Source organism: Lepus europaeus, chromosome 13, assembly GCF_033115175.1.
Source record: "Lepus europaeus isolate LE1 chromosome 13, mLepTim1.pri, whole genome shotgun sequence".
Classification (NCBI taxonomy): Eukaryota; Metazoa; Chordata; class Mammalia; order Lagomorpha; family Leporidae; genus Lepus; species Lepus europaeus.
The window spans coordinates 100,658,230-100,685,077 of NC_084839.1; positions in this window are offsets into that span (position 1 = coordinate 100,658,230).

Genomic DNA, 26,848 nt, shown 5'->3' on the forward strand with positions numbered 1-26,848 from the left:
GCTGCGTCGGCTACACTCAGGCAACAGGAATCCCATATACAGCGTATGCCTGCTCTCAGACTACAGAACTCTTGGAAACAGCTTCTCTCTCCATGCAACATACAGAACTACTGGAAACTGCATCTCTCTACACTTAGATTACAGAACTCCCGAAAGCTGCATCTGCTACACTCAGCATCCAGAATACCCACACATAGCGAATGCCTAATTCCAGGATACGCAACTCCTGTAAACAGCTCCTCTCTACACCAAGGATAGCGAACTCCGGTAAACTGCTTCTCTCTACCTCCAGGTAGCAGAGCTCCCATAAGTGGCGTCTCCTACACTCAGGATACAGAAATCCCAATTCCTGCATATGCCTCTTGCTAGGCTCCAGAACTCTTGGAAACAGTTTCTCTCTACACGCATATACAGAACTCTGGTAAACAGTGTCTCACGACATGCACGAGACAGAACGCCCATAAGCTGCGTGTGCTACACTCAGCATACAGAAAACCCGCGTATAGCGAATACCTGCTCATAGGCTACAGAACTCTTGGAAACAGCTTCTCCCTACACCAAGGATAGAGAACTCTTGGAAACTGCTTCTCTTTCCAGCCAGGTTACTGAGCTCCTGTAAGCTGCATCTGCTACACTTAGGATACAGAAATCCCATACATTGCCTATGCCTATTGCCAGGCTCCAGAACTCTTGGAAACAGCTTCTCCCTACAACCTGATACACAACTTGGGTAAACTGTGTCTCTCTAATTCTAGGTTGCAGATCTCCCAGAAGCTGCGCCTGCTGCACTCAGCATACAGAAAACCCGCATATACCGAATACCTATGCCCAGGCTACCGAAATCTTAGAAACAGCTTCTCTCTACATTCAACATACGGAACTCCTGGATACTGGATGTCTCTGCACTTAGGTTATGGAACTCCCGTAAGCTGCATCTCTTACACGCAGCTTACTGAAAACCCGCATAGAGTGAATGCCTCATTGCAGGCTACCGAACTCCAGTAAATAGCTGCTCTCTACACCAAGGATAGAGAACTCCGGTGAACTGCTTCTCTCTACATCCAGGTAGCAGAGCTCCCATAAGCGGCATCTCCTACACTCAGGATACAGAAATCCCAGTTACTGCATATGCCTATGCCAGGCTACAGAACTCTTGGAAAGAGTTTCTCTCTACGCCCCTATACAGAACTCTGGTAAACTGTGTCTCACTACATTCAAGATACAGAACTCGCATAAGCTGCGTCTGCCACACGCAGCATACAGAAAACCCGCATATAGCGAATACCTGCTCATAGGCTACAGAATGCTTGGAAACAGCTTCTCCCTACACTCTGATACAGAACTTGGGTAAACTGTGTCTCTCTAATTCTAGGTTACAAATCTCCCAGAAGCTGCGTCGGCTACACTCAGGCAACAGGAATCCCATATACAGTGTATGCCTGCTCTCAGACTACAGAACTCTTGGAAACAGCTTCTCTCTACATTCAACATACAGAACTACTGGAAACTGCATCTCTCTACACTTAGATTACAGAACTCCCGAAAGCTGCATCTGCTACACTCAGCATCCAGAATACCCACACAAAGCGAATGCCTAATTCCAGGATACGCAACTCCTGTAAACAGCTCCTCTCTACACCAAGGATAGCAAACTCCGGTAAACTGCTTCTCTCTACATCCAGGTAGCAGAGCTCCCATAAGTGGCATCTCCTACACTCAGGATACAGAAATCCCAATTCCTGCATATGCCTCTTGCTAGGCTCCAGAACTCTTGGAAACAGTTTCTCTCTACACGCATATACAGAACTCTGGTAAACAGTGTCTCACGACATGCACGAGACAGAACGCCCATAAGCTGCGTGTGCTACACTCAGCATACAGAAAACCCGCGTATAGCGAATACCTGCTCATAGGCTACAGAACTCTTGGAAACAGCTTCTCTCTACACCAAGGATAGAGAACTCTTGGAAACTGCTTCTCTTTCCAGCCAGGTTACTGAGCTCCTGTAAGCTGCATCTGCTACACTTAGGATACAGAAATCCCATACATTGCCTATGCCTATTGCCAGGCTCCAGAACTCTTGGAAACAGCTTCTCCCTACAACCTGATACACAACTTGGGTAAACTGTGTCTCTCTAATTCTAGGTTGCAGATCTCCCAGAAGCTGCGCCTGCTGCACTCAGCATACAGAAAACCCGCATATACCGAATACCTATGCCCAGGCTACCGAAATCTTAGAAACAGCTTCTCTCTACATTCAACATACGGAACTCCTGGATACTGGATGTCTCTGCACTTAGGTTATGGAACTCCCGTAAGCTGCATCTCTTACACGCAGCTTACTGAAAACCCGCATAGAGTGAATGCCTCATTACAGGCTACCGAACTCCAGTAAATAGCTGCTCTCTACACCAAGGATAGAGAACTCCGGTGAACTGCTTCTCTCTACATCCAGGTAGCAGAGCTCCCATAAGCGGCATCTCCTACACTCAGGATACAGAAATCCCAGTTACTGCATATGCCTATGCCAGGCTACAGAACTCTTGGAAAGAGTTTCTCTCTACGCCCCTATACAGAACTCTGGTAAACTGTGTCTCACTACATTCAAGATACAGAACTCGCATAAGCTGCGTCTGCCACACGCAGCATACAGAAAACCCGCATATAGCGAATACCTGCTCATAGGCTACAGAATGCTTGGAAACAGCTTCTCCCTACACTCTGATACAGAACTTGGGTAAACTGTGTCTCTCTAATTCTAGGTTACAGATCTCCCAGAAGCTGCGTCGGCTACACTCAGGCAACAGGAATCCCATATACAGCGTATGCCTGCTCTCAGACTACAGAACTCTTGGAAACAGCTTCTCTCTCCATGCAACATACAGAACTACTGGAAACTGCATCTCTCTACACTTAGATTACAGAACTCCCGAAAGCTGCATCTGCTACACTCAGCATCCAGAATACCCACACATAGCGAATGCCTAATTCCAGGATACGCAACTCCTGTAAACAGCTCCTCTCTACACCAAGGATAGCGAACTCCGGTACACTGCTTCTCTCTACATCCAGGTAGCAGAGCTCCCATAAGTGGCGTCTCCTACACTCAGGATACAGAAATCCCAATTCCTGCATATGCCTCTTGCTAGGCTCCAGAACTCTTGGAAACAGTTTCTCTCTACACGCATATACAGAACTCTGGTAAACAGTGTCTCACGACATGCACGAGACAGAACGCCCATAAGCTGCGTGTGCTACACTCAGCATACAGAAAACCCGCGTATAGCGAATACCTGCTCATAGGCTACAGAACTCTTGGAAACAGCTTCTCCCTACACCAAGGATAGAGAACTCTTGGAAACTGCTTCTCTTTCCAGCCAGGTTACTGAGCTCCTGTAAGCTGCATCTGCTACACTTAGGATACAGAAATCCCATACATTGCCTATGCCTATTGCCAGGCTCCAGAACTCTTGGAAACAGCTTCTCTTCTCCCTACAACCTGATACACAACTTGGGTAAACTGTGTCTCTCTAATTCTAGGTTGCAGATCTCCCATAAGCTGTGCCTGCTGCACTCAGCATACAGAAAACCCGCATATACCGAATACCTATGCCCAGGCTACCGAAATCTTAGAAACAGTTTCTCTCTACATTCAACATACAGAACTCCTGGATACTGGATGTCTCTGCACTTAGGTTATGGAACTCCCGTAAGCTGCATCTCTTACACGCAGCTTACTGAAAACCCGCATAGAGCGAATGCCTCATTCCAGGCTACCGAACTCCAGTAAATAGCTGCTCTCTACACCAAGGATAGAGAACTCCGGTGAATTGCTTCTCTCTACATCCAGGTAGCAGAGCTCCCCATAAGCGGCATCTCCTACACTCAGGATACAGAAATCCCAGTTACTGCATATGCCTATGCCAGGCTACAGAACTCTTGGAAAGAGTTTCTCTCTACGCCCCTATACAGAACTCTGGTAAACTGTGTCTCACTACACTCAAGATACAGAACTCGCAGAAGCTGCGTCTGCCACACGCAGCATAGAGAAAACCCGCATATAGCGAATACCTGCTCATAGGCTACAGAATGCTTGGAAACAGCTTCTCCCTACACTCTGATACAGAACTTCGCTAAACTGTGTCTCTCTAATTCTAGGTTACAGATCTCCCAGAAGCTGCGTCGGCTACACTCAGGCAACAGGAATCCCATATACAGCGTATGCCTGCTCTCAGACTACAGAACTCTTGGGAACAGCTTCTCTCTCCATGCAACATACAGAACTACTGGAAACTGCATCTCTCTACACTTAGATTACAGAACTCCCGAAAGCTGCATCTGCTACACTCAGCATCCAGAATACCCACACATAGCGAATGCCTAATTCCAGGATACGCAACTCCTGTAAACAGCTCCTCTCTACACCAAGGATAGCGAACTCCGGTAAACTGCTTCTCTCTACATCCAGGTAGCAGAGCTCCCATAAGTGGCGTCTCCTACACTCAGGATACAGAAATCCCAATTCCTGCATATGCCTCTTGCTAGGCTCCAGAACTCTTGGAAACAGTTTCTCGCTACACGCATATACAGAACTCTGGTAAACAGTGTCTCACGACATGCACGAGACAGAACGCCCATAAGCTGCGTGTGCTACACTCAGCACACAGAAAACCCGCGTATAGCGAATACCTGCTCATAGGCTACAGAACTCTTGGAAACAGCTTCTCCCTACACCAAGGATAGAGAACTCTTGGAAACTGCTTCTCTTTCCAGCCAGGTTACTGAGCTCCTGTAAGCTGCATCTGCTACACTTAGGATACAGAAATCCCATACATTGCCTCTGCCTATTGCCAGGCTCCAGAACTCTTGGAAACAGCTTCTCCCTACAACCTGATACACAACTTGGGTAAACTGTGTCTCTCTAATTCTAGGTTGCAGATCTCCCATAAGCTGCGCCTGCTGCACTCAGCATACAGAAAACCCGCATATACCGAATACCTATGCCCAGGCTACCGAAATCTTAGAAACAGCTTCTCGCTACATTCAACATACGGAACTCCTGGATACTGGATGTCTCTGCACTTAGGTTATGGAACTCCCGTAAGCTGCATCTCTTACACGCAGCTTACTGAAAACCCGCATAGAGCGAATGCCTCATTCCAGGCTACCGAACTCCAGTAAATAGCTGCTCTCTACACCAAGGATAGAGAACTCCGGTGAACTGCTTCTCTCTACATCCAGGTAGCAGAGCTCCCCATAAGCGGCATCTCCTACACTCAGGATACAGAAATCCCAGTTACTGCATATGCCTATGCCAGGCTACAGAACTCTTGGAAAGAGTTTCCCTCTACGCCCCTATACAGAACTCTGGTAAACTGTGTCTCACTACACTCAAGATACAGAATTCGCAGAAGCTGCGTCTGCCACACGCAGCATACAGAAAACCCGCATATAGCGAATACCTGCTCATAGGCTACAGAATGCTTGGAAACAGCTTCTCCCTACACTCTGATACAGAACTTGGGTAAACTGTGTCTCTCTAATTCTAGGTTACAGATCTCCCAGAAGTTGCGTCGGCTACACTCAGGCAACAGGAATCCCATATACAGCGTATGCCTGCTCTCAGACTACAGAACTCTTGGAAACAGCTTCTCTCTACATGCAACATACAGAACTACTGGAAACTGCATCTCTCTACACTTAGATTACAGAACTCCCGAAAGCTGCATCTGCTACACTCAGCATCCAGAATACCCACACATAGCGAATGCCTAATTCCAGGATACGCAACTCCTGTAAACAGCTCCTCTCTACACCAAGGATAGCGAACTCCGGTACACTGCTTCTCTCTACATCCAGGTGGCAGAGCTCCCATAAGTGGCGTCTCCTACACTCAGGATACAGAAATCCCAATTCCTGCATATGCCTCTTGCTAGGCTCCAGAACTCTTGGAAACAGTTTCTCTCTACACGCATATACAGAACTCTGGTAAACAGTGTCTCACAACATGCACGAGACAGAACGCCCATAAGCTGCGTGTGCTACACTCAGCATACAGAAAACCCGCGTATAGCGAATACCTGCTCATAGGCTACAGAACTCTTGGAAACAGCTTCTCCCTACAACCTGATACACAACTTGGGTAAACTGTGTCTCTCTAATTCTAGGTTGCAGATCTCCCATAAGCTGTGCCTGCTGCACTCAGCATACAGAAAACCCGCATATACCGAATACCTATGCCCAGGCTACCGAAATCTTAGAAACAGCTTCTCTCCACATTCAACATACGGAACTCCTGGATACTGGATGTCTCTGCACTTAGGTTATGGAACTCCCGTAAGCTGCATCTCTTACACGCAGCTTACTGAAAACCCGCATAGAGCGAATGCCTCATTCCAGGCTACCGAACTCCAGTAAATAGCTGCTCTCTACACCAAGGATACAGAACTCCGGTGAACTGCTTCTCTCTACATCCAGGTAGCAGAGCTCCCCATAAGCGGCATCTCCTAAACTCAGGATACAGAAATCCCAGTTACTGCATATGCCTATGCCAGGCTACAGAACTCTTGGAAAGAGTTTCTCTCTACGCCCCTATACAGAACTCTGGTAAACTGTGTCTCACTACACTCAAGATACAGAACTCGCAGAAGCTGCGTCTGCCACACGCAGCATAGAGAAAACCCGCATATAGCGAATACCTGCTCATAGGCTCCAGAATGCTTGGAAACAGCTTCTCCCTACACTCTGATACAGAACCTCGGTAAACTGTGTCTCTCTAATTCTAGGTTACAGATCTCCCAGAAGCTGCGTCGGCTACACTCAGGCAACAGGAATCCCATATACAGCGTATGCCTGCTCTCAGACTACAGAACTCTTGGAAACAGCTTCTCTCTACATGCAACATACAGAACTACTGGAAACTGCATCTCTCTACACTTAGATTACAGAACTCCCGAAAGCTGCATCTGCTACACTCAGCATCCAGAATACCCACACATAGCGAATGCCTAATTCCAGGATACGCAACTCCTGTAAACAGCTCCTCTCTACACCAAGGATAGCGAACTCCGGTACACTGCTTCTCTCTACATCCAGGTAGCAGAGCTCCCATAAGTGGCGTCTCCTACACTCAGGATACAGAAATCCCAATTCCTGCATATGCCTCTTGCTAGGCTCCAGAACTCTTGGAAACAGTTTCTCTCTACACGCATATACAGAACTCTGGTAAACAGTGTCTCACGACATGCACGAGACAGAACGCCCATAAGCTGCGTGTGCTACACTCAGCATACAGAAAACCCGCGTATAGCGAATACCTGCTCATAGGCTACAGAACTCTTGGAAACAGCTTCTCCCTACACCAAGGATAGAGAACTCTTGGAAACTGCTTCTCTTTCCAGCCAGGTTACTGAGCTCCTGTAAGCTGCATCTGCTACACTTAGGATACAGAAATCCCATACATTGCCTATGCCTATTGCCAGGCTCCAGATCTCTTGGAAACAGCTTCTCTTCTCCCTACAACCTGATACACAACTTGGGTAAACTGTGTCTCTCTAATTCTAGGTTGCAGATCTCCCAGAAGCTGCGCCTGCTGCACTCAGCATACAGAAAACCCGCATATACCGAATACCTATGCCCAGGCTACCGAAATCTTAGAAACAGCTTCTCTCTACATTCAACATACGGAACTCCTGGATACTGGATGTCTCTGCACTTAGGTTATGGAACTCCCGTAAGCTGCATCTCTTACACGCAGCTTACTGAAAACCCGCATAGAGCAAATGCCTCATTCCAGGCTACCGAACTCCAGTAAATAGCTGCTCTCTACACCAAGGATAGAGAACTCCGGTGAACTGCTTCTCTCTACATCCAGGTAGCAGAGCTCCCCATAAGCGGCATCTCCTACACTCAGGATACAGAAATCCCAGTTACTGCATATGCCTATGCCAGGCTACAGAACTCTTGGAAAGAGTTTCTCTCTACGCCCCTATACAGAACTCTGGTAAACTGTGTCTCACTACACTCAAGATACAGAACTCGCAGAAGCTGCGTCTGCCACACGCAGCATAGAGAAAACCCGCATATAGCGAATACCTGCTCATAGGCTCCAGAATGCTTGGAAACAGCTTATCCCTACACTCTGATACAGAACTTCGGTAAACTGTGTCTCTCTAATTCTAGGTTACAGATCTCCCAGAAGCTGCGTCGGCTACACTCAGGCAACAGGAATCCCATATACAGCGTATGCCTGCTCTCAGACTACAGAACTCTTGGGAACAGCTTCTCTCTACATGCAACATACAGAACTACTGGAAACTGCATCTCTCTACACTTAGATTACAGAACTCCCGAAAGCTGCATCTGCTACACTCTGCATCCAGAATACCCACACATAGCGAATGCCTAATTCCAGGATACGCAACTCCTGTAAACAGCTCCTCTCTACACCAAGGATAGCGAACTCCGGTACACTGCTTCTCTCTACATCCAGGTAGCAGAGCTCCCATAAGTGGCGTCTCCTACACTCAGGATACAGAAATCCCAATTCCTGCATATGCCTCTTGCTAGGCTCCAGAACTCTTGGAAACAGTTTCTCTCTACACGCATATACAGAACTCTGGTAAACAGTGTCTCACGACATGCACGAGACAGAACGCCCATAAGCTGCGTGTGCTACACTCAGCATACAGAAAACCCGCGTATAGCGAATACCTGCTCATAGGCTACAGAACTCTTGGAAACAGCTTCTCCCTACACCAAGGATAGAGAACTCTTGGAAACTGCTTCTCTTTCCAGCCAGGTTACTGAGCTCCTGTAAGCTGCATCTGCTACACTTAGGATACAGAAATCCCATACATTGCCTATGCCTATTGCCAGGCTCCAGAACTCTTGGAAACAGCTTCTCTTCTCCCTACAACCTGATACACAACTTGGGTAAACTGTGTCTCTCTAATTCTAGGTTGCAGATCTCCCAGAAGCTGCGCCTGCTGCACTCAGCATACAGAAAACCCGCATATACCGAATACCTATGCCCAGGCTACCGAAATCTTAGAAACAGCTTCTCTCTACATTCAACATACGGAACTCCTGGATACTGGATGTCTCTGCACTTAGGTTATGGAACTCCCGTAAGCTGCATCTCTTACACGCAGCTTACTGAAAACCCGCATAGAGCGAATGCCTCATTCCAGGCTACCGAACTCCAGTAAATAGCTGCTCTCTACACCAAGGATAGAGAACTCCGGTGAACTGCTTCTCTCTACATCCAGGTAGCAGAGCTCCCCATAAGCGGCATCTCCTACACTCAGGATACAGAAATCCCAGTTACTGCATATGCCTATGCCAGGCTACAGAACTCTTGGAAAGAGTTTCTCTCTACGCCCCTATACAGAACTCTGGTAAACTGTGTCTCACTACACTCAAGATACAGAACTCGCAGAAGCTGCGTCTGCCACACGCAGCATAGAGAAAACCCGCATATAGCGAATACCTGCTCATAGGCTACAGAATGCTTGGAAACAGCTTATCCCTACACTCTGATACAGAACTTCGGTAAACTGTGTCTCTCTAATTCTAGGTTACAGATCTCCCAGAAGCTGCGTCGGCTACACTCAGGCAACAGGAATCCCATATACAGCGTATGCCTGCTCTCAGACTACAGAACTCTTGGAAACAGCTTCTCTCTACATGCAACATACAGAACTACTGGAAACTGCATCTCTCTACACTTAGATTACAGAACTCCCGAAAGCTGCATCTGCTACACTCTGCATCCAGAATACCCACACATAGCGAATGCCTAATTCCAGGATACGCAACTCCTGTAAACAGCTCCTCTCTACACCAAGGATAGCGAACTCCGGTACACTGCTTCTCTCTACATCCAGGTAGCAGAGCTCCCATAAGTGGCGTCTCCTACACTCAGGATACAGAAATCCCAATTCCTGCATATGCCTCTTGCTAGGCTCCAGAACTCTTGGAAACAGTTTCTCTCTACACGCATATACAGAACTCTGGTAAACAGTGTCTCACGACATGCACGAGACAGAACGCCCATAAGCTGCGTGTGCTACACTCAGCATACAGAAAACCCGCGTATAGCGAATACCTGCTCATAGGCTACAGAACTCTTGGAAACAGCTTCTCCCTACACCAAGGATAGAGAACTCTTGGAAACTGCTTCTCTTTCCAGCCAGGTTACTGAGCTCCTGTAAGCTGCATCTGCTACACTTAGGATACAGAAATCCCATACATTGCCTATGCCTATTGCCAGGCTCCAGAACTCTTGGAAACAGCTTCTCCCTACAACCTGATACACAACTTGGGTAAACTGTGTCTCTCTAATTCTAGGTTGCAGATCTCCCAGAAGCTGCGCCTGCTGCACTCAGCATACAGAAAACCCGCATATACCGAATACCTATGCCCAGGCTACCGAAATCTTAGAAACAGCTTCTCTCTACATTCAACATACGGAACTCCTGGATACTGGATGTCTCTGCACTTAGGTTATGGAACTCCCGTAAGCTGCATCTCTTACACGCAGCTTACTGAAAACCCGCATAGAGCGAATGCCTCATTCCAGGCTACCGAACTCCAGTAAATAGCTGCTCTCTACACCAAGGATAGAGAACTCCGGTGAACTGCTTCTCTCTACATCCAGGTAGCAGAGCTCCCCATAAGCGGCATCTCCTACACTCAGGATACAGAAATCCCAGTTACTGCATATGCCTATGCCAGGCTACAGAACTCTTGGAAAGAGTTTCTCTCTACGCCCCTATACAGAACTCTGGTAAACTGTGTCTCACTACACTCAAGATACAGAACTCGCAGAAGCTGTGTCTGCCACACGCAGCATAGAGAAAACCCGCATATAGCGAATACCTGCTCATAGGCTACAGAATGCTTGGAAACAGCTTCTCCCTACACTCTGATACAGAACTTCGGTAAACTGTGTCTCTCTAATTCTAGGTTACAGATCTCCCAGAAGCTGCGTCGCTACACTCAGGCAACAGGAATCCCATATACAGCGTATGCCTGCTCTCAGACTACAGAACTCTTGGGAACAGCTTCTCTCTACATGCAACATACAGAACTACTGGAAACTGCATCTCTCTTCACTTAGATTACAGAACTCCCGAAAGCTGCATCTGCTACACTCAGCATCCAGAATACCCACACATAGCGAATGCCTAATTCCAGGATACGCAACTCCTGTAAACAGCTCCTCTCTACACCAAGGATAGCGAACTCCGGTACACTGCTTCTCTCTACATCCAGGTAGCAGAGCTCCCATAAGTGGCGTCTCCTACACTCAGGATACAGAAATCCCAATTCCTGCATATGCCTCTTGCTAGGCTCCAGAACTCTTGGAAACAGTTTCTCTCTACACGCATATACAGAACTCTGGTAAACAGTGTCTCACGACATGCACGAGACAGAACGCCCATAAGCTGCGTGTGCTACACTCAGCATACAGAAAACCCGCGTATAGCGAATACCTGCTCATAGGCTACAGAACTCTTGGAAACAGCTTCTCCCTACACCAAGGATAGAGAACTCTTGGAAACTGCTTCTCTTTCCAGCCAGGTTACTGAGCTCCTGTAAGCTGCATCTGCTACACTTAGGATACAGAAATCCCATACATTGCCTATGCCTATTGCCAGGCTCCAGAACTCTTGGAAACAGCTTCTCCCTACAACCTGATACACAACTTGGGTAAACTGTGTCTCTCTAATTCTAGGTTGCAGATCTCCCAGAAGCTGCGCCTGCTGCACTCAGCATACAGAAAACCCGCATATACCGAATACCTATGCCCAGGCTACCGAAATCTTAGAAACAGCTTCTCTCTACATTCAACATACGGAACTCCTGGATACTGGATGTCTCTGCACTTAGGTTATGGAACTCCCGTAAGCTGCATCTCTTACACGCAGCTTACTGAAAACCCGCATAGAGCGAATGCCTCATTCCAGGCTACCGAACTCCAGTAAATAGCTGCTCTCTACACCAAGGATAGAGAACTCCGGTGAACTGCTTCTCTCTACATCCAGGTAGCAGAGCTCCCCATAAGCGGCATCTCCTACACTCAGGATACAGAAATCCCAGTTACTGCATATGCCTATGCCAGGCTACAGAACTCTTGGAAAGAGTTTCTCTCTACGCCCCTATACAGAACTCTGGTAAACTGTGTCTCACTACACTCAAGATACAGAACTCGCAGAAGCTGCGTCTGCCACACGCAGCATAGAGAAAACCCGCATATAGCGAATACCTGCTCATAGGCTACAGAATGCTTGGAAACAGCTTCTCCCTACACTCTGATACAGAACTTCGGTAAACTGTGTCTCTCTAATTCTAGGTTACAGATCTCCCAGAAGCTGCGTCGCTACACTCAGGCAACAGGAATCCCATATACAGCGTATGCCTGCTCTCAGACTACAGAACTCTTAGGAACAGCTTCTCTCTACATGCAACATACAGAACTACTGGAAACTGCATCTCTCTTCACTTAGATTACAGAACTCCCGAAAGCTGCATCTGCTACACTCAGCATCCAGAATACCCACACATAGCGAATGCCTAATTCCAGGATACGCAACTCCTGTAAACAGCTCCTCTCTACACCAAGGATAGCGAACTCCGGTACACTGCTTCTCTCTACATCCAGGTAGCAGAGCTCCCATAAGTGGCGTCTCCTACACTCAGGATACAGAAATCCCAATTCCTGCATATGCCTCTTGCTAGGCTCCAGAACTCTTGGAAACAGTTTCTCTCTACACGCATATACAGAACTCTGGTAAACAGTGTCTCACGACATGCACGAGACAGAACGCCCATAAGCTGCGTGTGCTACACTCAGCATACAGAAAACCCGCGTATAGCGAATACCTGCTCATAGGCTACAGAACTCTTGGAAACAGCTTCTCCCTACACCAAGGATAGAGAACTCTTGGAAACTGCTTCTCTTTCCAGCCAGGTTACTGAGCTCCTGTAAGCTGCATCTGCTACACTTAGGATACAGAAATCCCATACATTGCCTATGCCTATTGCCAGGCTCCAGAACTCTTGGAAACAGCTTCTCTTCTCCCTACAACCTGATACACAACTTGGGTAAACTGTGTCTCTAATTCTAGGTTGCAGATCTCCCAGAAGCTGCGCCTGCTGCACTCAGCATACAGAAAACCCGCATATACCGAATACCTATGCCCAGGCTACCGAAATCTTAGAAACAGCTTCTCTCTACATTCAACATACGGAACTCCTGGATACTGGATGTCTCTGCACTTAGGTTATGGAACTCCCGTAAGCTGCATCTCTTACACGCAGCTTACTGAAAACCCGCATAGAGCGAATGCCTCATTCCAGGCTACCGAACTCCAGTAAATAGCTGCTCTCTACACCAAGGATAGAGAACTCCGGTGAACTGCTTCTCTCTACATCCAGGTAGCAGAGCTCCCCATAAGCGGCATCTCCTACACTCAGGATACAGAAATCCCAGTTACTGCATATGCCTATGCCAGGCTACAGAACTCTTGGAAAGAGTTTCTCTCTACACCCCTATACAGAACTCTGGTAAACTGTGTCTCACTACACTCAAGATACAGAACTCGCAGAAACTGCGTCTGCCACACGCAGCATACAGAAAACCCGCATATAGCGAATACCTGCTCATAGGCTACAGAATGCTTGGAAACAGCTTCTCCCTACACTCTGATACAGAACTTCGGTAAACTGTGTCTCTCTAATTCTAGGTTACAGATCTCCCAGAAGCTGCGTCGGCTACACTCAGGCAACAGGAATCCCATATACAGCGTATGCCTGCTCTCAGACTACAGAACTCTTGGGAACAGCTTCTCTCTACATGCAACATACAGAACTACTGGAAACTGCATCTCTCTTCACTTAGATTACAGAACTCCCGAAAGCTGCATCTGCTACACTCAGCATCCAGAATACCCACACATAGCGAATGCCTAATTCCAGGATACGCAACTCCTGTAAACAGCTCCTCTCTACACCAAGGATAGCGAACTCCGGTACACTGCTTCTCTCTACATCCAGGTAGCAGAGCTCCCATAAGTGGCGTCTCCTACACTCAGGATACAGAAATCCCAATTCCTGCATATGCCTCTTGCTAGGCTCCAGAACTCTTGGAAACAGTTTCTCTCTACACGCATATACAGAACTCTGGTAAACAGTGTCTCACGACATGCACGAGACAGAACGCCCATAAGCTGCGTGTGCTACACTCAGCATACAGAAAACCCGCGTATAGCGAATACCTGCTCATAGGCTACAGAACTCTTGGAAACAGCTTCTCCCTACACCAAGGATAGAGAACTCTTGGAAACTGCTTCTCTTTCCAGCCAGGTTACTGAGCTCCTGTAAGCTGCATCTGCTACACTTAGGATACAGAAATCCCATACATTGCCTATGCCTATTGCCAGGCTCCAGAACTCTTGGAAACAGCTTCTCTTCTCCCTACAACCTGATACACAACTTGGGTAAACTGTGTCTCTCTAATTCTAGGTTGCAGATCTCCCAGAAGCTGCGCCTGCTGCACTCAGCATACAGAAAACCCGCATATACCGAATACCTATGCCCAGGCTACCGAAATCTTAGAAACAGCTTCTCTCTACATTCAACATACGGAACTCCTGGATACTGGATGTCTCTGCACTTAGGTTATGGAACTCCCGTAAGCTGCATCTCTTACACGCAGCTTACTGAAAACCCGCATAGAGCGAATGCCTCATTCCAGGCTACCGAACTCCAGTAAATAGCTGCTCTCTACACCAAGGATAGAGAACTCCGGTGAACTGCTTCTCTCTACATCCAGGTAGCAGAGCTCCCCATAAGCGGCATCTCCTACACTCAGGATACAGAAATCCCAGTTACTGCATATGCCTATGCCAGGCTACAGAACTCTTGGAAAGAGTTTCTCTCTACACCCCTATACAGAACTCTGGTAAACTGTGTCTCACTACACTCAAGATACAGAACTCGCAGAAACTGCGTCTGCCACACGCAGCATACAGAAAACCCGCATATAGCGAATACCTGCTCATAGGCTACAGAATGCTTGGAAACAGCTTCTCCCTACACTCTGATACAGAACTTCGGTAAACTGTGTCTCTCTAATTCTAGGTTACAGATCTCCCAGAAGCTGCGTCGGCTACACTCAGGCAACAGGAATCCCATATACAGCGTATGCCTGCTCTCAGACTACAGAACTCTTGGGAACAGCTTCTCTCTACATGCAACATACAGAACTACTGGAAACTGCATCTCTCTTCACTTAGATTACAGAACTCCCGAAAGCTGCATCTGCTACACTCAGCATCCAGAATACCCACACATAGCGAATGCCTAATTCCAGGATACGCAACTCCTGTAAACAGCTCCTCTCTACACCAAGGATAGCGAACTCCGGTACACTGCTTCTCTCTACATCCAGGTAGCAGAGCTCCCATAAGTGGCGTCTCCTACACTCAGGATACAGAAATCCCAATTCCTGCATATGCCTCTTGCTAGGCTCCAGAACTCTTGGAAACAGTTTCTCTCTACACGCATATACAGAACTCTGGTAAACAGTGTCTCACGACATGCACGAGACAGAACGCCCATAAGCTGCGTGTGCTACACTCAGCATACAGAAAACCCGCGTATAGCGAATACCTGCTCATAGGCTACAGAACTCTTGGAAACAGCTTCTCCCTACACCAAGGATAGAGAACTCTTGGAAACTGCTTCTCTTTCCAGCCAGGTTACTGAGCTCCTGTAAGCTGCATCTGCTACACTTAGGATACAGAAATCCCATACATTGCCTATGCCTATTGCCAGGCTCCAGAACTCTTGGAAACAGCTTCTCTTCTCCCTACAACCTGATACACAACTTGGGTAAACTGTGTCTCTCTAATTCTAGGTTGCAGATCTCCCAGAAGCTGCGCCTGCTGCACTCAGCATACAGAAAACCCGCATATACCGAATACCTATGCCCAGGCTACCGAAATCTTAGAAACAGCTTCTCTCTACATTCAACATATGGAACTCCTGGATACTGGATGTCTCTGCACTTAGGTTATGGAACTCCCGTAAGCTGCATCTCTTACACGCAGCTTACTGAAAACCCGCGTAGAGCGAATGCCTCATTCCAGGCTACCGAACTCCAGTAAATAGCTGCTCTCTACACCAAGGATAGAGAACTCCGGTGAACTGCTTCTCTCTACATCCAGGTAGCAGAGCTCCCCATAAACGGCATCTCCTACACTCAGGATACAGAAATCCCAGTTACTGCATATGCCTATGCCAGGCTACAGAACTCTTGGAAAGAGTTTCTCTCTACGCCCCTATACAGAACTCTGGTAAACTGTATCTCACTACACTCAAAATACAGAACTCGCAGAAGCTGCGTCTGCCATACGCAGCATACAGAAAACCCGCATATAGCGAATACCTGCTCATAGGCTACAGAATGCTTGGAAACAGCTTCTCCCTACACTCTGATACAGAACCTCGGTAAACTGTGTCTCTCTAATTCTAGGTTACAGATCTCCCAGAAGCTGCGTCGGCTACACTCAGGCAACAGGAATCCCATATACAGCGTATGCCTGCTCTCAGACTACAGAACTCTTGGAAACAGCTTCTCTCTACATGCAACATACAGAACTACTGGAAACTGCATCTCTCTACACTTAGATTACAGAACTCCCGAAAGCTGCATCTGCTACACTCAGCATCCAGAATACCCACACATAGCGAATGCCTAATTCCAGGATACGCAACTCCTGTAAACAGCTCCTCTCTACACCAAGGATAGCGAACTCCGGTACACTGCTTCTCTCTACATCCAGGTAGCAGAGCTCCCATAAGTGGCGTCTCCTACACTCAGGATACAGAAATCCCAATTCCTGCATATGCCTCTTGCTAGGCTCCAGAACTCTTGGAAACAGTTTCTCTCTACACGCATATACAGAACTCTGGTAAACAGTGTCTCACGACATGCACGAGACAGAACGCCCATAAGCTGCGTGTGCTACACTCAGCATACAGAAAACCCGCGTATAGCGAATACCTGCTCATAGGCTACAGAACTCTTGGAAACAGCTTCTCCCTACACCAAGGATAGAGAACTCTTGGAAACTGCTTCTCTTTCCAGCCAGGTTACGGAGCTCCTGTAAGCTGCATCTGCTACACTTAGGATACAGAAATCCCATACATTGCCTATGCCTATTGCCAGGCTCCAGAACTCTTGGAAACAGCTTCTCCCTACAACCTGATACACAACTTGGGTAAACTGTGTCTCTCTAATTCTAGGTTGCAGATCTCCCAGAAGCTGCGCCTGCTGCACTCAGCATACAGAAAACCCGCATATACCGAATACCTATGCCCAGGCTACCGAAATCTTAGAAACAGCTTCTCTCTACATTCAACATACGGAACTCCTGGATACTGGATGTCTCTGCACTTAGGTTATGGAACTCCCGTAAGCTGCATCTCTTACACGCAGCTTACTGAAAACCCGCATAGAGCGAATGCCTCATTCCAGGCTACCGAACTCCAGTAAATAGCTGCTCTCTACACCAAGGATAGAGAACTCCGGTGAACTGCTTCTCTCTACATAAAGGTAGCAGAGCTCCCCATAAGCGGCATCTCCTACACTCAGGATACAGAAATCCCAGTTACTGCATATGCCTATGCCAGGCTACAGAACTCTTGGAAAGAGTTTCTCTCTACGCCCCTATACAGAACTCTGGTAAACTGTGTCTCACTACATTCAAGATACAGAACTCGCATAAGCTGCGTCTGCCACACGCAGCATAGAGAAAACCCGCATATAGCGAATACCTGCTCATAGGCTACAGAATGCTTGGAAACAGCTTCTCCCTACACTCTGATACAGAACTTCGCTAAACTGTGTCTCTCTAATTCTAGGTTACAGATCTCCCAGAAGCTGCGTCGGCTACACTCAGGCAACAGGAATCCCATATACAGCGTATGCCTGCTGTCAGACTACAGAACTCTTGGAAACAGCTTCTCTCTACATGCAACATACAGAACTACTGGAAACTGCATCTCTCTACACTTAGATTACAGAACTCCCGAAAGCTGCATCTGCTACACTCAGCATCCAGAATACCCACACATAGCGAATGCATAATTCCAGGATACGCAACTCCTGTAAACAGCTCCTCTCTACACCAAGGATAGCGAACTCCGGTACACTGCTTCTCTCTACATCCAGGTAGCAGAGCTCCCATAAGTGGCGTCTCCTACACTCAGGATGCAGAAATCCCAATTCCTGCATATGCCTCTTGCTAGGCTCCAGAACTCTTGGAAACAGTTTCTCGCTACACGCATATACAGAACTCTGGTAAACAGTGTCTCACGACATGCACGAGACAGAACGCCCATAAGCTGCGTGTGCTACACTCAGCATACAGAAAACCCGCGTATAGCGAATACCTGCTCATAGGCTACAGAACTCTTGGAAACAGCTTCTCCCTACACCAAGGATAGAGAACTCTTGGAAACTGCTTCTCTTTCCAGCCAGGTTACTGAGCTCCTGTAAGCTGCATCTGCTACACTTAGGATACAGAAATCCCATACATTGCCTATGCCTATTGCCAGGCTCCAGAACTCTTGGAAACAGCTTCTCCCTACAACCTGATACACAACTTGGGTAAACTGTGTCTCTCTAATTCTAGGTTGCAGATCTCCCATAAGCTGCGCCTGCTGCACTCAGCATACAGAAAACCCGCATATACCGAATACCTATGCCCAGGCTACCGAAATCTTAGAAACAGCTTCTCTCTACATTCAACATACGGAACTCCTGGATACTGGATGTCTCTGCACTTAGGTTATGGAACTCCCGTAAGCTGCATCTCTTACACGCAGCTTACTGAAAACCCGCGTAGAGCGAATGCCTCATTCCAGGCTACCGAACTCCAGTAAATAGCTGCTCTCTACACCAAGGATAGAGAACTCCGGTGAACTGCTTCTCTCTACATCCAGGTAGCAGAGCTCCCATAAGCGGCATCTCCTACACTCAGGATACAGAAATCCCAGTTACTGCATATGCCTATGCCAGGCTACAGAACTCTTGGAAAGAGTTTCTCTCTACGCCCCTATACAGAACTCTGGTAAACTGTGTCTCACTACACTCAAGATACAGAACTCGCAGAAGCTGCGTCTGCCACACGCAGCATAGAGAAAACCCGCATATAGCGAATACCTGCTCATAGGCTACAGAATGCTTGGAAACAGCTTCTCCCTACACTCTGATACAGAACTTCGGTAAACTGTGTCTCTCTAATTCTAGGTTACAGATCTCCCAGAAGCTGCGTCGGCTACACTCAGGCAACAGGAATCCCATATACAGCGTATGCCTGCTCTCAGACTACAGAACTCTTGGAAACAGCTTCTCTCTACATGCAACATACAGAACTACTGGAAACTGCATCTCTCTACACTTAGATTACAGAACTCCCGAAAGCTGCATCTGCTACACTCAGCATCCAGAATACCCACACATAGCGAATGCCTAATTCCGGGATACGCAACTCCTGTAAACAGCTCCTCTCTACACCAAGGATAGCGAACTCCGGTACACTGCTTCTCTCTACATCCAGGTAGCAGAGCTCCCATAAGTGGCGTCTCCTACACTCAGGATGCAGAAATCCCAATTCCTGCATATGCCTCTTGCTAGGCTCCAGAACTCTTGGAAACAGTTTCTCGCTACACGCATATACAGAACTCTGGTAAACAGTGTCTCACGACATGCACGAGACAGAACGCCCATAAGCTGCGTGTGCTACACTCAGCATACAGAAAACCTGCGTATAGCGAATACCTGCTCATAGGCTACAGAACTCTTGGAAACAGCTTCTCCCTACACCAAGGATAGAGAACTCTTGGAAACTGCTTCTCTTTCCAGCCAGGTTACTGAGCTCCTGTAAGCTGCATCTGCTACACTTAGGATACAGAAATCCCATACATTGCCTATGCCTATTGCCAGGCTCCAGAACTCTTGGAAACAGCTTCTCCCTACAACCTGATACACAACTTGGGTAAACTGTGTCTCTCTAATTCTAGGTTGCAGATCTCCCAGAAGCTGCGCCTGCTGCACTCAGCATACAGAAAACCCGCATATACCGAATACCTATGCCCAGGCTACCGAAATCTTAGAAACAGCTTCTCTCTACATTCAACATACGGAACTCCTGGATACTGGATGTCTCTGCACTTAGGTTATGGAACTCCCGTAAGCTGCATCTCTTACACGCAGCTTACTGAAAACCCGCATAGAGCGAATGCCTCATTCCAGGCTACCGAACTCCAGTAAATAGCTGCTCTCTACACCAAGGATAGAGAACTCCGGTGAACTGCTTCTCTGTACATCCAGGTAGCAGAGCTCCCCATAAGCGGCATCTCCTACACTCAGGATACAGAAATCCCAGTTACTGCATATGCCTATGCCAGGCTACAGAACTCTTGGAAAGAGTTTCTCTCTACGCCCCTATACAGAACTCTGGTAAACTGTGTCTCACTACACTCAAGATACAGAACTCGCAGAAGCTGCGTCTGCCACACGCAGCATAGAGAAAACCCGCATATAGCGAATACCTGCTCATAGGCTACAGAATGCTTGGAAACAGCTTCTCCCTACACTCTGATACAGAACTTGGGTAAACTGTGTCTCTCTAATTCTAGGTTACAGATCTCCCAGAAGCTGCGTCGGCTACACTCAGGCAACAGGAATCCCATATACAGCGTATGCCTGCTCTCAGACTACAGAACTCTTGGAAACAGCTTCTCTCTCCATGCAACATACAGAACTACTGGAAACTGCATCTCTCTACACTTAGATTACAGAACTCCCGAAAGCTGCATCTGCTACACTCAGCATCCAGAATACCCACACATAGCGAATGCCTAATTCCAGGATACGCAACTCCTGTAAACAGCTCCTCTCTACACCAAGGATAGCGAACTCCGGTACACTGCTTCTCTCTACATCCAGGTAGCAGAGCTCCCATAAGTGGCGTCTCCTACACTCAGGATACAGAAATCCCAATTCCTGCATATGCCTCTTGCTAGGCTCCAGAACTCTTGGAAACAGTTTCTCTCTACACGCATATACAGAACTCTGGTAAACAGTGTCTCACGACATGCACGAGACAGAACGCCCATAAGCTGCGTGTGCTACACTCAGCATACAGAAAACCCGCGTATAGCGAATACCTGCTCATAGGCTACAGAACTCTTGGAAACAGCTTCTCCCTACACCAAGGATAGAGAACTCTTGGAAACTGCTTCTCTTTCCAGCCAGGTTACTGAGCTCCTGTAAGCTGCATCTGCTACACTTAGGATACAGAAATCCCATACATTGCCTATGCCTATTGCCAGGCTCCAGAACTCTTGGAAACAGCTTCTCCCTACAACCTGATACACAACTTGGGTAAACTGTGTCTCTCTAATTCTAGGTTGCAGATCTCCCAGAAGCTGCGCCTGCTGCACTCAGCATACAGAAAACCCGCATATACCGAATACCTATGCCCAGGCTACCGAAATCTTAGAAACAGCTTCTCTCTACATTCAACATACGGAACTCCTGGATACTGGATGTCTCTGCACTTAGGTTATGGAACTCCCGTAAGCTGCATCTCTTACACGCAGCTTACTGAAAACCCGCATAGAGCGAATGCCTCATTCCAGGCTACCGAACTCCAGTAAATAGCTGCTCTCTACACCAAGGATAGAGAACTCCGGTGAACTGCTTCTCTCTACATCCAGGTAGCAGAGCTCCCCATAAGCGGCATCTCCTACACTCAGGATACAGAAATCCCAGTTACTGCATATGCCTATGCCAGGCTACAGAACTCTTGGAAAGAGTTTCTCTCTACGCCCCTATACAGAACTCTGGTAAACTGTGTCTCACTACATTCAAGATACAGAACTCGCATAAGCTGCGTCTGCCACACGCAGCATAGAGAAAACCCGCATATAGCGAATACCTGCTCATAGGCTACAGAATGCTTGGAAACAGCTTCTCCCTACACTCTGATACAGAACTTCGCTAAACTGTGTCTCTCTAATTCTAGGTTACAGATCTCCCAGAAGCTGCGTCGGCTACACTCAGGCAACAGGAATCCCATATACAGCGTATGCCTGCTCTCAGACTACAGAACTCTTGGAAACAGCTTCTCTCTACATGCAACATACAGAACTACTGGAAACTGCATCTCTCTACACTTAGATTACAGAACTCCCGAAAGCTGCATCTGCTACACTCAGCATCCAGAATACCCACACATGGCGAATGCCTAATTCCAGGATACACAACTCCTGTAAACAGCTCCTCTCTACACCAAGGATAGCGAACTCCGGTACACTGCTTCTCTCTACATCCAGGTAGCAGAGCTCCCATAAGTGGCGTCTCCTACACTCAGGATACAGAAATCCCAATTCCTGCATATGCCTCTTGCTAGGCTCCAGAACTCTTGGAAACAGTTTCTCTCTACACGCATATACAGAACTCTGGTAAACAGTGTCTCACGACATGCACGAGACAGAACGCCCATAAGCTGCGTGTGCTACACTCAGCATACAGAAAACCCGCGTATAGCGAATACCTGCTCATAGGCTACAGAACTCTTGGAAACAGCTTCTCCCTACACCAAGGATAGAGAACTCTTGGAAACTGCTTCTCTTTCCAGCCAGGTTACGGAGCTCCTGTAAGCTGCATCTGCTACACTTAGGATACAGAAATCCCATACATTGCCTATGCCTATTGCCAGGCTCCAGAACTCTTGGAAACAGCTTCTCCCTACAACCTGATACACAACTTGGGTAAACTGTGTCTCTCTAATTCTAGGTTGCAGATCTCCCAGAAGCTGCGCCTGCTGCACTCAGCATACAGAAAACCCGCATATACCGAATACCTATGCCCAGGCTACCGAAATCTTAGAAACAGCTTCTCTCTACATTCAACATACGGAACTCCTGGATACTGGATGTCTCTGCACTTAGGTTATGGAACTTCCGTAAGCTGCATCTCTTACACGCAGCTTACTGAAAACCCGCATAGAGCGAATGCCTCATTCCAGGCTACCGAACTCCAGTAAATAGCTGCTCTCTACACCAAGGATAGAGAACTCCGGTGAACTGCTTCTCTGTACATCCAGGTAGCAGAGCTCCCCATAAGCGGCATCTCCTACACTCAGGATACAGAAATCCCAGTTACTGCATATGCCTATGCCAGGCTACAGAACTCTTGGAAAGAGTTTCTCTCTACGCCCCTATACAGAACTCTGGTAAACTGTGTCTCACTACACTCAAGATACAGAACTCGCAGAAGCTGCGTCTGCCACACGCAGCATAGAGAAAACCCGCATATAGCGAATACCTGCTCATAGGCTACAGAATGCTTGGAAACAGCTTCTCCCTACACTCTGATACAGAACTTGGGTAAACTGTGTCTCTCTAATTCTAGGTTACAGATCTCCCAGAAGCTGCGTCGGCTACACTCAGGCAACAGGAATCCCATATACAGCGTATGCCTGCTCTCAGACTACAGAACTCTTGGAAACAGCTTCTCTCTCCATGCAACATACAGAACTACTGGAAACTGCATCTCTCTACACTTAGATTACAGAACTCCCGAAAGCTGCATCTGCTACACTCAGCATCCAGAATACCCACACATAGCGAATGCCTAATTCCAGGATACGCAACTCCTGTAAACAGCTCCTCTCTACACCAAGGATAGCGAACTCCGGTACACTGCTTCTCTCTACATCCAGGTAGCAGAGCTCCCATAAGTGGCGTCTCCTACACTCAGGATACAGAAATCCCAATTCCTGCATATGCCTCTTGCTAGGCTCCAGAACTCTTGGAAACAGTTTCTCTCTACACGCATATACAGAACTCTGGTAAACAGTGTCTCACGACATGCACGAGACAGAACGCCCATAAGCTGCGTGTGCTACACTCAGCATACAGAAAACCCGCGTATAGCGAATACCTGCTCATAGGCTACAGAACTCTTGGAAACAGCTTCTCCCTACACCAAGGATAGAGAACTCTTGGAAACTGCTTCTCTTTCCAGCCAGGTTACTGAGCTCCTGTAAGCTGCATCTGCTACACTTAGGATACAGAAATCCCATACATTGCCTATGCCTATTGCCAGGCTCCAGAACTCTTGGAAACAGCTTCTCCCTACAACCTGATACACAACTTGGGTAAACTGTGTCTCTCTAATTCTAGGTTGCAGATCTCCCAGAAGCTGCGCCTGCTGCACTCAGCATACAGAAAACCCGCATATACCGAATACCTATGCCCAGGCTACCGAAATCTTAGAAACAGCTTCTCTCTACATTCAACATACGGAACTCCTGGATACTGGATGTCTCTGCACTTAGGTTATGGAACTCCCGTAAGCTGCATCTCTTACACGCAGCTTACTGAAAACCCGCATAGAGCGAATGCCTCATTCCAGGCTACCGAACTCCAGTAAATAGCTGCTCTCTACACCAAGGATAGAGAACTCCGGTGAACTGCTTCTCTCTACATCCAGGTAGCAGAGCTCCCATAAGCGGCATCTCCTACACTCAGGATACAGAAATCCCAGTTACTGCATATGCCTATGCCAGGCTACAGAACTCTTGGAAAGAGTTTCTCTCTACGCCCCTATACAGAACTCTGGTAAACTGTGTCTCACTACACTCAAGATACAGAACTCGCAGAAGCTGCGTCTGCCACACGCAGCATAGAGAAAACCCGCATATAGCGAATACCTGCTCATAGGCTACAGAATGCTTGGAAACAGCTTCTCCCTACACTCTGATACAGAACTTGGGTAAACTGTGTCTCTCTAATTCTAGGTTACAGATCTCCCAGAAGCTGCGTCGGCTACACTCAGGCAACAGGAATCCCATATACAGCGTATGCCTGCTCTCAGACTACAGAACTCTTGGAAACAGCTTCTCTCTCCATGCAACATACAGAACTACTGGAAACTGCATCTCTCTACACTTAGATTACAGAACTCCCGAAAGCTGCATCTGCTACACTCAGCATCCAGAATACCCACACATAGCGAATGCATAATTCCAGGATACGCAACTCCTGTAAACAGCTCCTCTCTACACCAAGGATAGCGAACTCCGGTACACTGCTTCTCTCTACATCCAGGTAGCAGAGCTCCCATAAGTGGCGTCTCCTACACTCAGGATGCAGAAATCCCAATTCCTGCATATGCCTCTTGCTAGGCTCCAGAACTCTTGGAAACAGTTTCTCTCTACACGCATATACAGAACTCTGGTAAACAGTGTCTCACGACATGCACGAGACAGAACGCCCATAAGCTGCGTGTGCTACACTCAGCATACAGAAAACCCGCGTATAGCGAATACCTGCTCATAGGCTACAGAACTCTTGGAAACAGCTTCTCCCTACACCAAGGATAGAGAACTCTTGGAAACTGCTTCTCTTTCCAGCCAGGTTACTGAGCTCCTGTAAGCTGCATCTGCTACACTTAGGATACAGAAATCCCATACATTGCCTATGCCTATTGCCAGGCTCCAGAACTCTTGGAAACAGCTTCTCCCTACAACCTGATACACAACTTGGGTAAACTGTGTCTCTCTAATTCTAGGTTGCAGATCTCCCAGAAGCTGCGCCTGCTGCACTCAGTATACAGAAAACCCGCATATACCGAATACCTATGCCCAGGCTACCGAAATCTTAGAAACAGCTTCTCTCTACATTCAACATACGGAACTCCTGGATACTGGATGTCTCTGCACTTAGGTTATGGAACTCCCGTAAGCTGCATCTCTTACACGCAGCTTACTGAAAACCCGCATAGAGTGAATGCCTCATTCCAGGCTACCGAACTCCAGTAAATAGCTGCTCTCTACACCAAGGATAGAGAACTCCGGTGAACTGCTTCTCTCTACATCCAGGTAGCAGAGCTCCCATAAGCGGCATCTCCTACACTCAGGATACAGAAATCCCAGTTACTGCATATGCCTATGCCAGGCTACAGAACTCTTGGAAAGAGTTTCTCTCTACGCCCCTATACAGAACTCTGGTAAACTGTGTCTCACTACATTCAAGATACAGAACTCGCATAAGCTGCGTCTGCCACACGCAGCATAGAGAAAACCCGCATATAGCGAATACCTGCTCATAGGCTACAGAATGCTTGGAAACAGCTTCTCCCTACACTCTGATACAGAACTTGGGTAAACTGTGTCTCTCTAATTCTAGGTTACAGATCTCCCAGAAGCTGCGTCGGCTACACTCAGGCAACAGGAATCCCATATACAGCGTATGCCTGCTCTCAGACTACAGAACTCTTGGAAACAGCTTCTCTCTACATGCAACATACAGAACTACTGGAAACTGCATCTCTCTACACTTAGATTACAGAACTCCCGAAAGCTGCATCTGCTACACTCAGCATCCAGAATACCCACACATAGCGAATGCATAATTCCAGGATACGCAACTCCTGTAAACAGCTCCTCTCTACACCAAGGATAGCGAACTCCGGTACACTGCTTCTCTCTACATCCAGGTAGCAGAGCTCCCATAAGTGGCGTCTCCTACACTCAGGATGCAGAAATCCCAATTCCTGCATATGCCTCTTGCTAGGCTCCAGAACTCTTGGAAACAGTTTCTCGCTACACGCATATACAGAACTCTGGTAAACAGTGTCTCACGACATGCACGAGACAGAACGCCCATAAGCTGCGTGTGCTACACTCAGCATACAGAAAACCTGCGTATAGCGAATACCTGCTCATAGGCTACAGAACTCTTGGAAACAGCTTCTCCC